The sequence below is a fragment of the Lytechinus variegatus genome, chromosome 3 (genome assembly GCF_018143015.1).
Source record: "Lytechinus variegatus isolate NC3 chromosome 3, Lvar_3.0, whole genome shotgun sequence".
In the NCBI taxonomy this organism is placed as follows: Eukaryota; Metazoa; Echinodermata; class Echinoidea; order Temnopleuroida; family Toxopneustidae; genus Lytechinus; species Lytechinus variegatus.
Genome location: NC_054742.1, coordinates 52618692 through 52635264, shown reverse-complemented (window position 1 = coordinate 52635264; position 16573 = coordinate 52618692). Strand labels below are relative to the sequence as shown.

Below are 16573 nucleotides of genomic sequence, written 5' to 3'. Positions count from 1 at the left end.
ACTTCAGTCATACTTAAATCGTTGTGAAACACCCCCCTTTAACTATTAAAGGTCAAATTCACCCCAGAAAAATGTTAATTTGAATAGAGAAAAATCAAACTAGCATGATGCTGAAAATTTCATCAAAATCGAATTTAAAATTAGAAAGTTATGACATTTTAAAGTTTCGTTTATTTTTGACAAAACAGAAGCACAATTCAGTGACGTACAAATGAGACAGTTGATGATGTACCTCACTCACTATTTCTTTTGTTTGTTATTGTTTGAATTATACAATATTTCATATTTTTACAGATTTGACAATAAGGGTCAATTTGACTGAACCATATAATATTAAAATAATGCTAATTCCAGATGTTCAGGGAAGAATAAATCTTTGTTTCACTTGACATTGAGGAGCAAATTAGAATATTTCATATAATAGAATACAAAAGAAATATGAGTGAATGATGTCATCAGTCTTCTCATTTGCATACTGTGCATATAACTGTTTTATAAAATTAAGTGAAACTTAAAAATGTCACAACTTTCTTATTTTTCATCTGATTTTGATGAAATCTTCAGTGTTGTGTTCATTTTTTTCTCTTTTTATTAAAATAAAAAAATTTCTGGGGTGGACTTGTCCTTTAAGGACTCTGTATGCAGATTGAAGGGTGCATTTTTTTTTTGGGGGGGGGCGGCCTTATACCTTATCTGAGATGATATAATTTCATTTTCATGCCATAAATGTATAGCTCTCTCTTTATTGATTGAATTGAACCTCCAAAAAATAATAGCTCTGATATATTGGTTAAAAATACCCTTCTACCCCCATGCCACATACATCTGTATAAAATAGTGGACAGGGTTTGGTTTTAAGACAGGTAATGGGCGGTTATAAGAGCTGGAATGTGAGGAATTTGTAAGAGAAATCTGATGATGGATAGGGGGCAGGTAGGTAGATAATGGCCTGATGTAGCTAGGATTACTTCAACATCTGAGTCATGAATGTATTCCTCAAAGCCCTGAATGTATCTAAAGAGGGAGTCCTACCAAACTGGAGGCTAAACCAACTAAAAAGGGTGACATCGATTGAAATAACATTTTGGACAGGGACCAAGATTGTGCTAGGAACATGTAATTGCTACGTTACGAATAATTCATCAATATCAGATAGCATTTGTCTGTTTTTGTTTCAGAATTATATTGAATTTCTAACTTCTCGTTTACATCGTTTGAGGAACATACTTATGGAAATGTTCTGTATTGTATGTTTGGATGTTGAGGAAATGTATTATGAGGTATTGTATTCAAAATTTAAGTTGGCCTGCGTTGAGGAAGTAACATCATCCCTCATGTCGATGTCCAGATCGTATATCTTGTCATCTCATCTATCCCATAGTTAATCTCCTGCTTGTCCAGTTACTTGTGTGTTGACTGTATCTTATCACATGCAATGTTAAGCATCTGGATTTACATGAAAAAAATTATCAAGACTATGAATTTCATGCAATATAGCTGAATTTTATTTACTGAATATATTTCTTATGTTTTCTATCATAGACATAATTCTGAATTTCATAATCTTTTTTGTTTCTTTCAGATATCTTAATCTTAGCCTGCAGTAAGAATTGACCTCTCGACGTCTAGTATAGGATTTTATCATTGACTGCAGGTAAGGAAAATAAGCACCAAATGAAAATGAAATATGTGATATAAAATGTTATTGTACAGAGCTTGTCAATTCATGCTTGAACTCCTAGTAATGTAATGAAAAGAAGTTTCATTCACTAGTGAGTGCAGTTCCATTATTTGCTTCCTCCACAAATGAAATTTTATTTCTTCAATTTCTTTACACCCATTTCACAGACATTTTCACACCAAACGATTGATTTACACTATTTGTTCCACTTATAAAGGAAATAGTAGAACTTGTAACATTCCTGAAATTTTTGTTGCCATTTATTTGCAGCAAGTCAAAAGATAAACAAGAAGGTCATGTGTACAGGTCAGTGTCAACCTTGCACAGAGAAAGGAAACTTCATGAACTGTATGCCCCATATTATTAAATTTGTTGAATCCTGATAAATGATAACTTTAAATGAGATAATTGTGCAGAATTTTGCTATTAACAAGTGAGCTGTATCCTTTCTGTGTGGGTGAAACAGGATTAATAATGGAAGACTTTGATATTTAGAGTTCATGCACTTTGGCATATTTTATCTCCATTTCTTGTTTGTTTGTTTGCTTTTCATTAAGAATTTGCTTTTATTTACTAACCTTGGAATAATATGTATTATTCACTTGGTTTTTATTACTGCCTGGCGAACTTTGGAATTGTCAAAAGCAAGATATGGATATCACTTTGTGGAGTCAAAGTCTCAAGTAGACATATTTCTGAGCTGATAGTACTTCACTATATTATAATGTTAAGCCCATATTCACTAGCTCTAGGTTTATAATTTGCCAGATTGTCTGTTGTTGGTCATTGGTAACTGTTGTGACTCTGGCCAATAAATTTAGTAGGGGTCAAAGATCCCTCTTTCACATTTTCATTATTTTCAATGAGATACAGGCCTATTCATAATCTTGATCAGCATATCTATGTGTATACTTTTGTCTACAGGCATCTTTGGCATTAAAATTTGGCAATGAAGAAATAGATTTGGTAAAAGTATAAGGACAGATATTCCTTCATATGGTATTGATCTTGGTCATCACTGTCTATTGGATTGTGCTAAATTGATCATTATATAGGTACAAAGATACCCCCTCCTGCTTGCAATAGATTCTGTCTTCACTTTCATGTTTCTTTTGAACTTGGTCCACCTCATATCATGATCAGAGGTGAATATATTATGTCAAGCTTGTATGCTTCTCTTCTATTCCATGGACCTACTACATTGCTTGTACTGAGGTTATCTTAGGAACCCTAGTCTGCAGACACACTGACACAGACCCTGATTGATATTGTGATCAACAAGGGACTTCATATTCAGACCACTTCTGGGGGCGGTTTTTTATAAAGCTGTTGGTAAGTTAAGAGCAACTTTAAGAAGACTGGTGAACCTTTCTTACGTGCTTAACCAAATCGCCAATTAATATACCATTTACCGCAAGAAAGGATCACCAGTCGTTCCTAAAGTCGCTCTTAACTTAAGAACAGCTTTATGAAACACCCACCACCTGGAGTGAAGGGTTTGCACAGCAAACTACCAGAATCCTACTTCACAAATTTGTGATAAAATGAGTGCTGCTATTACAAGGTATAGAAATATTGTCAGTTGATTGGTTGAGAGCAAATTTAGTCCTTAAAATTATAAAATGTTTAATGCTAACACTTGATTTGTGAAACCAAACCCAACTACATGTTCTCATCTACTCAAGATATATGGTTAGCAATTTGGGCTATGTCTTTCATAACATTGCATCTTACACTGGTTTATCAATTTATTGCTTGCTGAAGAAACCAACATAACTCATTGAAAGACAGAGCAAGCTATCTTTGAAGTGTTTTGAAATATATTGTTCCATGTGACAATTCTTGATAACATTGTGTAAAATTTGGCAGATCATTTCTCACCCATGATTGTGAGAGTATTACAAATGTTCTTTGTTTTGAAACCAATCAAATTCCAAACATCTTGTTCATTACTTTTTGCTAATATATATAGAGACTCTTTCTGAAAGCTCCACAATAAAGAAACATGTCCCAAGAAAATGAGGGTCCCAAAAGAAATACCTGTGCTTGTTCATATCAAGTCAAATTGCCCAGAGCGCATGTCATCTGGAGCATTGTTGTAATTGATTAATTACATTCTTTGTTGATATCATAAAAGTGCTCCGTCTCATTTCAGGGAGGGTGATCAGGTATAGTGGAATGACAACAAAAAGAAATTCAGTCTCAAAAGATGATATAGGCTAAACATGCAAAGTGGTTTCTAGAAGACTTATTTAGTATGCAGTAATGCCACTGGCTAGCCACCCATCACAATCTGATCATAATAATAGGATGAAGTCAGGGAGTGCCTTTTCCCCTTCTTTTTTCCTGACTGTCTGGTGACACTTGACCTTCGTAGCACAAGCACCAAGTGTAGAATACATGATAATCATGCTTTATATTGTGATGATGATTCACCGGTCTGGCAATGTCTGTCCACTTCAGTGCTTCTCAAAGACTTATTTTTCTTTAGTCAAAAACCTACAACATTCCTCGCCGACCACCATATAAGAATTGTGTTATTATTTGATGAGATCTTCAATGGAACAAAAATACGACTCTCCGCAGCTATGTTGGTTATTAGTCATACCATGTCAATATATGAGATTCGATTAATCAAGAGTGCATTTTTCCTGCTTGCTATTAAATTTTAAGGTCTGGTTCTCAATATATGAGTTACACATACTTGTCTGAGTGGAGCAGGGGAGACTTCACATCCAGTGTTAAAAACATGGACATATGATACATGCTTACAAAGTTTACAGCCAGAGAGGCATTAGCACTTCATGAAGGAAATCAGTTACTACCTTCTATCACCAAGCAGATAATAATTTTTTCCATCTTTTAAAATAGATTCCCTGCAGATGTTGCCCATGGTAATTTGGAGTGGGAATGAAACTGGTTCATGGTAATGAGCATCATTTGATCAGGGCCACTTTACATGATTTAACGAAGACACTCCCACTCAATCCCAGCCCTGGAACCTCCTCCACTCAAAGTTATTCTAAACATTTACCCTCCTCCAAATTTCATCAATTTTTCACTTTCTCTTCAGTTCGGTGCTTTTTGACTGATCGTTGTAAATTGCATTTCATTGTGGGTAAATGGGTATGACTGTGACCCATTTAGTAGAGCGCAGTGCAGTGTCTATTATCAATACATAAATGGCATTTATTGAATATTCCACTCCATGCTTTGAGCTTAGTCTGTTATAGGTGATATCGAAAGCTGTTGAATTTACATCATAAATCCTTAATTATTTCAGCCCTTAAAGGTACTCATCCCTTGGACATACACATTTATCAAAGTGTCTACCCACTTGCCTCTAATAAAAAATTAATAATAATTCTCCACGACACAAATAGATCAAGAAATAGTTCAAGAAAAACTCAAATGTTATTCACTAGTATAATGATAATCCAGAACTCTACTAGAATAGATCAGACATTGAAATAGTAATAGGTTGTCTGTTTTTTTTTGGGGGGGGTGTCTTTGTAGTCAAAATCATTTGCATTTGATATTAGTTTTTTTAAATGTTTCAAAATATGAATTAAAGATCACAGTAAGAAATCAGATAATTTAGAATATCGCATTTAATCAAGAAATCACATCCAAATGAAGAAAATGCTTATTCATGTAGACCTACATGGAAAAGGCTATTAAACTGGAAATGGTGATGAAATGTTGTAAGGGGAGCAAAAATGATTTATTGTTGCAGTGAAACCTTAATATAAATGCTTGCCCTTTCTCCCAGCTCTGTATCCTAACATCCTAATACCCTTATGTGATGTCTGATCAACTTGATAAAGCCATATTAAACATAATTGATCACTCAAACTGAATTCAAAGCAAAGATTAACATCCAAAGTGACAAAACTCTTGATGACTCATACTCAAATTGCTTTGCATCGAACTGTGAGAGAATCCATGGAAAATAATTTCATTCATAGTTACATCAGGTGAAATTGTGGCTTTGGTGTGCACCGCAGCTGGTTTGGAGAGCAATTCATAATTATGTCTTTTCATCCTAGCATGTAAGCATTGATTATGAATATCATCTCCTTCCTGTCTCCTCATGATCAGACATGTGAAAGAGCAAAAAAAAGGTTGTCTCATCTTGCCATGAACTGAAAAACTGAACTTGGCAGACTATGGGGATATGGGGCTGGATTGCAGCTTTAGAGATACATTCATTACTGATAGATAAGCAATGAACCTCCACACACTAAATTTAATAAATCAAAGAAAATTAAAGTAGATGTAAATAAAAATGATAACATAGGCGGATCCAGGGGGGGGGCGGGCCCCCCCCTATTGGCGGAGCAAAAAAAAGGAAAAAAGAAAGGAAAAAGGAAGGGAAAAGAGAGGAGAAAAGAAGAAAGGCAAACGTAAGAGGAGGAACATGATTAAATAAAATAACATGAGGGGAAGACTTTGAAAATAATTTTTTTTTTAATCTATTTGTTAGGATACAAAATTTTCGCTCGCGCTTCGCGCCTTATTGTCTTTTAGGGTATTTGCATATCTTGCTCAATATGGAGCTTGAAATATCAAACTTTGAAGTCAATATACAAAACATATTTCAGCTGGGAAATTGAACTTTCATTATTTTGTTTGATTTACAAATTGATTTAAAAAAAGTGCTCTGTAAAAATGTCTGTGTTATGGTCTGAACACTATCATTTTCTGCTCGCAAAATTTGATTTTTCAGGTACCTATTATTTTCCTGTATTCCATAAAGTTCTCAAAAAGTTCCCTATTCAGGTCAGATTGTTAAAACGTATCAGCTAGCGCCGCACGCTAGCATTTTGATTAGTCGGTTATGTATATCCCAATATTAATTCTAAATCAAACTACTTTGATGACAGTTTATCAAAAAATTCGGCTCGCGATTTCTGCTCGCATTGATAGATATAATGCCTCTTATGCATAATTACAAAGTGCTTTAAATGTCCAGTTTTCAGGCCATAATATTAACAGATTTCGCGCTCATGCTTAGGAAGAGAAATAGGAAGATGGTCATCATTTTCATATGATGACATAATGCCCTCATAGAATGTCCCGGTCCTATGTAAAAACTCAAAGTAATAATAATAAAATACATCAGCTCTTTTTTAACTGTGATCCATCACAATTCACAATTTTCCCACAAAGTGTTTGCATTACAGAGCTAAAATTCACCCTTTGTTAGATCGGAATATCATATATTTTTAGCTCGCGCTTTATTGATTTTCATGATAAGAAAGTTACTTAGAATACCCAAATTCTAGGTCGAAATCTAAAACACACGTTAATTCAGATACGCAGATTGTTCTCTATTTAAATCATTATCCGGTTTCAGATCACAATATCAAAAAGTGTCTGCTCGCGTATAAATAACTTATCCTTTTCATGATAAAACATAAATAGTGTGTCCAGAATTTTTCCGCTCGCGCTTCGCGCTCGCATCTATAAAATACCTAGAGTCCTTCCAAGATTACAAAAAGTGCTTAGCATTTCATTATTCAGGTAAAAAAGTCAAAATTTTTCAGCTCGCGCTTCGCGCTCGCAATATTTGAATGTTGAAATATGTAAAGTCTTCATGGCTAAATGCAAGCAGTCCATAACAGGTATAATTTTGAGCAGTTCAAAACGTATACACAAAATTTCTGCTCGCGCTCTGCGCTCGCATTATTAATGTAAGGAAGATCCCCACTTACTAATCCTTTTCATGATTTACAATAGGCCTACTAATTGAATAGAGTGTCTTGTTTAGCAGGTCTAAATCTCGAAACTTTGCTCACGCTTCGTGCTCGCATGTTTAATTATTCCTTTGGTAAAAATGTCAAAAAATTTCGGCTCGCATTATTTGATTTTTTAAAATGTGTAACGTCTTCATGGCTAACTGCAAGCAAGTATCTAACAGTACTTTTTCCATCACTTCATTTCTGCTCACTCTTTACGTTCGTAGTAATTATTAACTTGCATACACATCTTTTTTTTCAGGAAAACAAACATTTCCCAGAATGTTCAAAATTTTAGGAAAAAGTACATAAGATTTCCAAAAAAATTTAGCTCACGCTTTGCGCTCGCATTATACAAATAAGGGTTATGGTATTATACATTTATGTTTCATAAGAATAAATCTAAAAAGTGACCATTTAGGACTACCCCTTCAAAGAAACAAAAAAATCCCGGCAAAAATCATATTCGAGCGGCCGATCGGGGAAAATATGGCTGAAAAAAATTCCGGGCCCCCCCTATTGGCGAAGGCTGGATCCGCCCCTGGATAATGATCTAAACAAGCAAATTAAATAAATGAAAGAATTGCTAATTAAGTAAAAGATAGATGAATAAGTGAATAAATTAATGAATGACAATATGAATCAATAGAAAAACAAATGAATAGATCATTAAGTTATTGAAAAAAATGAATAGAAGGGTAGGTCCTCAATATGTTAGTAAAAATTTGGAGATCCAAATGAATTATTGTCTCACCTGCGAAGCAAAGTGAGACTATAGGCGCCGCTTTTCCGAAGGCGGCGGCGTCAACATCAAATCTTAACCTGAGGTTAAGTTTTTGAAATGACGTCATAACTTAGAAAGTATATGGACCTAGTTAATAAAACTTGGCCATAAGGTTAATCAAGTATTACTGAACATCCTATTAGAGTTTCATGTCACATGACCAAGGTCAAAGGTCATTTAGGGTCAATGAACTTAGACCATGTTGGAGGAATCAACATCGAAATCTTAACCTGAGGTTAAGTTTTTGAAATGTCATCATAACTTAGAAAATATATGGACCTAGTTCATGAAACTTGGACATTAGGTTTATCAAGTATCACTGAACATCCTACATGAGTTTCACGTCACATGACCAAGGTCAAAGGTCATTTAGGGTCAATGAACTTTGGCCGAATTGGGGATATCTGTTGAATTCCCATCATAACTTTGAAAGTTTATGGATCTGATTCATGAAACTTGGACACAATAGTAATCAAGCATCACTGAAAATTTTGTGCAAGTTTCAGGTCTCATGATTAAGGTCAAAGGTCATTTAGGGTCAATGAACCTTTGCCGAATCGGGGTTATCTGTTGAATTACCATCATAACTTTGAAAGTTTATTGGTCTAGTTCATTAAACTTGGACATTAGAGTAATCAAGTATCACTGAACATCCTGTGCGCGTTTCAGGTCACATGACCAAGAGTAATCAAGTATCACTGAACATCCTGTGCGCGTTTCAGGTCACATGACCAAGGTCAAAGGTCAATGAACTTTGGCCGAATTGGGTGTATCTGTTGAATTACCATCATAACTTTGAAAGTTTATGGATCTGATTCATGAAACTTGTACATAAGAGTAATCAAGTATCACTGAACATCCTGTTTGAGTTTCAGGTCACATGATCAAGGTCAAAGGTCATGTAAGGTCAATGAACTTTGGCCATGTTGGGGTTTTTTGTTGAATAACCATCATATCTCTGTAAGTTTATTGGTCTAGTTCATAAAAAGTGGACATAAGAGTAACCATGTATCACTGAACATCTTGTGTGAGTTAGAGTAGTATTCAAAGTCAGCACTGCTGCTATATTGAACCGCGTGATGCAGGTGAGACGGCCAGAGGCATTCCACTTGTTAATTGATTAGATAGGTCGGTCTGTATTCTCGCTCTCCACTCTTGGGGTAAGGGGTAATAATAATAAGAATGCACCTTGTAATAGAATATTTTTTAGATAGATGGCGCTATATAAATGCCTATTATTATTATTTACTCTAGAAGCAGTATTCCAGAAATTGGCCCAATCCATCTCTAATTCTCTTGTTAGTCCTATATTTCTACATATAGAATTTATTTGTTTGTGTCTGCAAAGCATGAATGCCATTATGCAAAATCTTGTCAATAATATTTGTCTTAACGGCATGTTTAAATCAAATCGCACATCTTGTGCTTTTTATGACTCGGTGTTCCAGAGATGAGCTTGACTTGAGAAGAAAGACAACATTGTTTGTAGACAGAGCCGCTAGTGTTCATGAACGTGAAAAACCCAAGGCCATTATCATCATCCCAATCTCTCATCTTTCTTTCTATCTTGAGAGATCCTTGTAATCGAACAGTGAGATGAACCTCCAAATAGCCTCAGCCTCCAGGCAGTTCAGAGGACAAAGCCAGAAAAAACAACTTTAGAAGTTTTGGTTGGTATAGCATGGCTCATCTTCATTTGACCAGTAGAGGTTATAAAGATGTGCAAACTAATGCAGGTATTAGGGAAAGTTGTTGTTCATAGAAATAAAAATATTGAACATCTGTAAAACGGTTTCAATACAGCACTGCTTATTCCACCAATGTGACTTTTGTCACAAACTATGATTTAAAAAAATGGAAATATGTATTTCTTGCAGAGAAATGAAGATGTTTATGTTGAATGGAAATGTTTTTGTTGGTACTAATGGAACAAGTTGCATACTGAACATATTTGTACAGTGCAATCATTAAGAGTACCATAACATTTTAGGCCTAGATGAAATGGAAATAAATCATCCTCTGGCTAGCAGGATTTGTGTGTGGCAGAAGTGTATTAGCTCAAGCACGTGCTGTGGAAAATGTCAAACTTTCAAATTGAACTCATAGGTTTTGCGATGTAAAATACATAGGGGCAACTCCTGCATTTGCTTATACACAAAATGGCGAAACAATTGTTCTGTCTTCAATAGTTTTGATTTTCTTTTCGGAGATGGATTCAAAATGGAAAGGGGCTATATCCTGTGAGTCTTGGTAGCAGGCTATTGGACTATGAAGGTCATTCCATACATGGAGAGCCAATAACATTGACCGCAGTTTTCAAGCATCCCGAGAATGTCTGTTTATTGTATGCATGTCTGGTAGGTATTTACCCTCCTATGCACCAACCCCCATGTGTACCGTGGTCTATTCCGGAGAGGGATGGAGCACAATTTGGTGTGAACTTGCAAAGTACAACTGGAACCAAGTTGTTTTCTCAATCTATTGTTGCTTTGCAGAAATGTGTGACATTAAGAAAAACAATGTATGATTGAAAAGGGAAGTCCAGCCTTGAAACCGTGTTCTGTTTCATGTGATGTTTGACCTATTTTTTGTAGTCCCTTGAAGACGGTGATATACTGTCTACAAGTAACAGCTGAACTATACACATACAGAAAAAAAACTAAACGAGAGGAAGGCCCCTATGTATAAACTGGTTTATGATAATTATGTTTAAAATTTAAGTCTCTGTTTAGACTAGGGTATAGTTGGTTTTCTCTGTTTGACTCCAGTTTCAGGTTTCTATCCTAAAGACTAAATGTTAAACATTACAGTCTCATTCCATTTTTGAAAACCTGTGACTACACCGTTGCCTATTCATTGGCTTTTTCCCCCACAGAATATGGTGGTCGCCAGTCTCGTCGTAATCTATAGAGAAAATATTCCTCCTGAATAACAGACCAGCACTTCAGCTTCTGAATGTATGTTCATCTATGTAAATAAGCCACAGACATTTCCTTGGCGCTGTTTAAAGATGTGCACCAAGAGCTTTTTCATGATTGGAAAAAAATTATTGTTGCGGGACAGAGAGAGAAGTGTTGGTTGCCATTCAATCACTGCCAATACGACTCTTCTTAGGCCGAGATTTTTCCATATACCCACCGATTCCACACCAAATCAATAGCAAGTAATAAAAAACTCTTCCCCCGAAACCGTCTCACGATGAAGACATCTTGTCAAAGTCAATTCTGTTAATATTGCGTTATCGATCTTGGCTCAGATTTCTTGGACATGCAGGCTGATGCAGGGTGGTGTGGTGTCTACCCGGTGCAAACCCCTGATAGGTGTTAGCTTGTGAATTAGTAAGGTCAACCCGATAGACAGCCTGACGTCTTCTTCATGCTAGAAATAGAAATGTCTCATGATGAGTGGGAGAGAAAAGAGATTCATATTTAACTTGTATATGAATCGGCCTGTGCCTTCTGTATTATTGGCCATCATTAAGTTTACCCATAACTTTCCAGTCACTGGTTACAAATTGATATCATAGTATGTGAAAAAGGTTTTTACTGGATTTAGAAAGTGTTTATTTGCCCTTTCCCTTATTGACAATTTGTGATGTACAGTACAATAAGTGTGATCTTTGATATGCCACAATCTGAAAATACTACCACTGAAAGCCTATTGGAAATGATTGTTTGCTTTATAGTTCATGACACAATCATTCTATTTTATCTTGATTTCTAAATCATTTGTAGATTAGATTTTCAGCATCTACCATAAAACAGCAGTCTCTCACTAAAAATCGAACTACAGAATACATTTTTCTTTATTTGAAGATGTACTGTCCAGATTTTCAGCATATACCACAAAAATGTTGATCTTGTGATGAAATCCAAACTCGGATGACAAATTGTTCTTTCTTTGAAGATGTATATATATAAAACAATGTCCAAATTTCCAGCATGAACACAGCCTTCATTGCATTTTTGACATTTAGTTTTTTTAGCACAAGTCATACTCATAATTCTTGTGTACGATGTACTTTTATTTAATGAATTCACATCTTCATTAGATTCACAGTCAAATGTTCCATTATTTCAGGATATCGTCATCCCTCAGGATGTTATAGTGTTTTCAAAATCTACCTCGCATAAAGATTTGTAACAGCACACAAACGTATGTAGTTCTAACGAATTACATTGTACAAATTGTATGTAACCACCCAAGGTGTGCAAAAACACAATTTTCCAACAATCATTCATTATTGCTAATTCAGTCTTCAACTGGCAGAGCTGTATACCATGCCATATTACAGATTGGAGAGGGGGGAAATCTCAACTGAGTAGTTAATCAAATTAGGCAGAATGGCAGCATCTCTATAAATCTTTTTAATTGGATAGATATGGATTTGTGTATTTCCATCCACATGAAATGAAAATCCCTGTGGAATTTTTAAGCGAGAGGAATTGGCTAGTCCAATTAATTCTCTGGCACTATTTTGCTAGGGATTACGTATTCTGAGCATGTCAATGCAAGCTATTATACAGTCAATGGGGTATTCTGTAGTATCTGTTTTCAACTTTTAAAATGTCAAATATCAATGATTAGAGAAATAAAGTTAGTAATTACTGGGCGTGTTGGATAATTTTTGTATGGCTGCTTTAACCTGTACTTGTCAATAACAAAGTTACATTCACTAAATTCAAATCGATAAAGACACAGCTACTTGTGCTGTTAGAAATAAGCTTGATATCTGTAACTGAAACATTTCTAAACCTTTAATGATACTAAATAATTTACTCTTATGTAGATTTCAATCTCTTCTGGTTCTTAAGCAATATATTATGAAAAGATTTATTCTCGATGATAGCATACTGATTTATTATTAAGACTGGTAACCCTTGACATGACTAGATAGTCATTGAATGCTGTGGCAAATGTCACTGAAATTCATGTTACCAGTCTATCCTGATGTGTGTGACACATTGCTACTCAGTTAACACTGCTCATGCTGAGAGCTGCTCGGCACTGTGCTATAGTCATTCATAATTTGCAATCGGCAGGCGTCCCAAGAATGACCCTCAGAGCTAGCCTGGAGGCTGAAGATGACCATGCGAAATATGTTAAAAGACAGGTCCATTAACAATTCAGAATGGAGACAGGCAAGAGACAGTTGACCACATGGGAGATGGAGAGAGAAAAGAGAGTTGCTTTCATACCAACCCAATAACATAAAATATGGGGGTTTGTAATCGGAAAGTCTCATAGATCAGGAAAGATCAAGATTTTTCCAGTGTAAAAAGCAAAAAAGTACTTATGATATCCAAAAAAAAAAACAAGTAAGAGCCTTTCAAAGATATGAAAATATTTCACAAGTGTTTCCAGAAGGTCGCTGGGATATTTCAGTGTGAAGGTAAAGGACAAAAATGGAGATGTGAGGTGAGACTCTAAGAAAAATAACATCCTTTACTTAAAGTCTTGTTGCTTTTTAAAGACTGCAGGAACTTTTAGTATTTAGGTGGGTGTGAATAATGAATCATGTAATGGTATTACAAGTTTTTTATTTTTTTTTATTTTTTAAGTTTTTGTCAGTAAAGAGTTATGTTTTATCAGATTGGTATGAAGCGTAGGGGAAAGAGGAAGGAATACAAATGTTGCCATAGTAGTGAGGAATTGGTGGGATTTGGAGAATGATGATGTAAAAACAGTTTGATTGATGATATGCTTGGGAAAAAAAATACAATCGTACAGAAAGAGAGATGTGACTACAGACAGCACTTCATCTTGAAAATGAGCTGGTATTCAAAGTGGGGGAATTCAAGTTTGGTTCAATGCCCTAGCAGACTTTGACATGAAAATATCTCATATTGATCTTTCTGATAATCCGACAATTCTGAACAGCAGTCCCTTCCATCTTCTATTTACATAAAGTTTAATTTACATAATCGTCATGACAACATAGAGCCTCGGTTGCAAGACAGAGAGAGGCCTCTTGGCTCTTGCTGTGCAATTCAGTCATTATGCACAATCATATGTGAGTTTTTGAACAATGATTTTTTTTTTCAGATTTGCATCTAACTACTGTGACATGGTCATTTCACAAATTTATTGTTATATGCCTACCCAGAATAGATCATTGTCTTCACTAGTATAAAACAGTCTTTTTGGGGGGCAGATGAAAGTGACAGAGAAGTTATGTTGTAATGACTGAAGCTGCCTAAGATAAAATTGAAAATATTCTAATCAATAGTCTTTGAAATGATTAATGAAAAATAAGCAAATAAACAATGAATCCAACACATTTTCTGCTGCTTTCAAGTGTAGGCCTATATCTTGTTGCCAAATGAGGTCATTCACATTCAGTACCCTATTTCTGCATGTTTGCCCTCCTGCATAATTCATTGCTTGGTCTGAAAGGCATGTTCTTGCCTTGGGTCTCTGGAGACCTCATGAGCATCCCCTATACATCATGATCTGACATGGGGCACCAGAAGACCTACTTCGACCCACCAGCAGAGATACTCAAATGAAGATTATTTCATACCAGATCTTTCACTCGTGGAGTCAAGCTAACACAGATTGTGTAAGATGAGTGGCTTGGTCTCCAGCCTGTCATTTTCATTTTAGATTGCTGAAGCTTTAAGAAAGGAGCAAATCAATTTTGTTTTTCTCAGATTAAAGCACCCTGGAGCCTGTTGATATGAAAAATTAATGGATGAATTATAAACTGACTGTTTGGAAATATCAATTTTACATTTATTATTATTAATAATTTCAGAAAGTTGTCCATTTGATTCTTTGCAATATTAGAAAGAAACTAATAACGGTTCTGTGATTACACAAGTGTCTAATTATCTTCTTATCCAAGGGTCTTGATTCAGAAAGGATGATGATAAGATTAGAAATAAATGATGAGGATGATGATGACAGTGGCTATGGCAACAAAATACATTGAAGAAGATGATATTGCTTATAACTTGAAGATGATGGTGATGGCTAATGCAACAAACATGATTATTTTGTGCTTGTAATGTTTCAGAAAGTAATAATGATGATGACAGTTCCTGCTGTAATAAGAATGAATACATCTTTGAACATTTTTTTAAAATATATGCATAGCTGTTAAGCTGAGAATTTCTTGTACATTCCCGGTCAACTAATATCACCATAGAAACTTGAAATATGAAATAGATGGTGAGAGACAAATATCCTTTGTATTTCCAAGCACATTATTTGCCTGATCAATAATTTCAATGCATGGACGTCATGACATGTTGCTGTTCTTCCTACCAGTGATTCGTTCCTTCATCAATGTACAGTGTTCTTGAGAGAAAGAGAGAACGCAATGTCTTGCACTAATCTTATTAACTTCTGATTGAATTATGCCTCAAGGACATCAGCAGACTCGGATCCAATTAATAATTGATAATCGTATTGTGTTCGGAACAATTGATTTATGTTCTCAAATATGGCTAATTGACAGTGCCGTATTTATCGAGCTAGGAATGTCAAGAGCTGAGTAACATTAATTACAAACCAGGAAAATTGATGTATGATTCGAGGCAATGAAATGAGAGTTATAGCTTTTTATGATTTTTCTTTTTCTCTCTTTCATGCAGGTTAATGAAGAGGCTACTTCTGAATGGTAAGTCTTTGTATAGATGATTAGCAATTATATCACCATTGGTATGTGATGATTTCAAGTGGTGTGAACCTTGCTGAGATAATTCTTGAAGCAGTTGCTTCAAACCATTTAAATTGCATCTAGTCCCTAATCGCACTCTTCTCAGTTATTCCTTTTGAGTGAATTGTACATCCTTATAGAGGGCATTATAGTTTCTTCTTGAGTGAACTGTGTATCTGTTTTACACTTTCACCCAAAAATAGGTCAAATCCACTCTCAAAAGATGGAAGTCTCACTCCAACAGGACTTGTCTCTCATCTCATGCTGAGAGGAGTGTGATATTATGGACCAGATTAACTATTTTGCATCAAGAGAGTATCCTGAGGTATTAAAAAAAATCATGCTTTTTGTTTCAAATTTGCTTTTTCCTTGACTAATGCTCAACCTCAGAAAATGTCGTTTTGGATGAAGCATGCATCAATGGGTTTTTGTCACTGTTCTGTTCCAATGACATTCCTTCTGCAATCATAAATCTTGCAATGTTTAGAAACCTGGCCATGACTTTATTTGGAGAGATGTAGAAAGCATGCAGACCCTGAGCTCATTTTGTGGAACAGTCTGCCTTTTGTGGTGAGATGCAACAAGAATGTGTAGTCATTGGGCCTTCAGGTTTGTAATTTTCATCTTCTTATGGATATAAATGTGTTACATCAAGTTGTTTGTCCTTCAGGTCTGCCTACATTTAACAACATACTGCATTACAC

At 35.3% G+C, this 16573-nt stretch overlaps 1 long non-coding RNA gene across 1 annotated transcript; it reads left to right on the top strand.

Moving 5' to 3' along the window:
- The first annotated feature begins 1164 nt into the window (after positions 1-1164).
- Positions 1165-16347, top strand: LOC121411332. Its single transcript, XR_005969451.1, has 3 exons — positions 1165-1280; positions 1583-1654; positions 15805-16347. It is a non-coding gene; the product is annotated as an uncharacterized LOC121411332 (long non-coding RNA).
- The last annotated feature ends 226 nt before the right edge of the window (positions 16348-16573 follow it).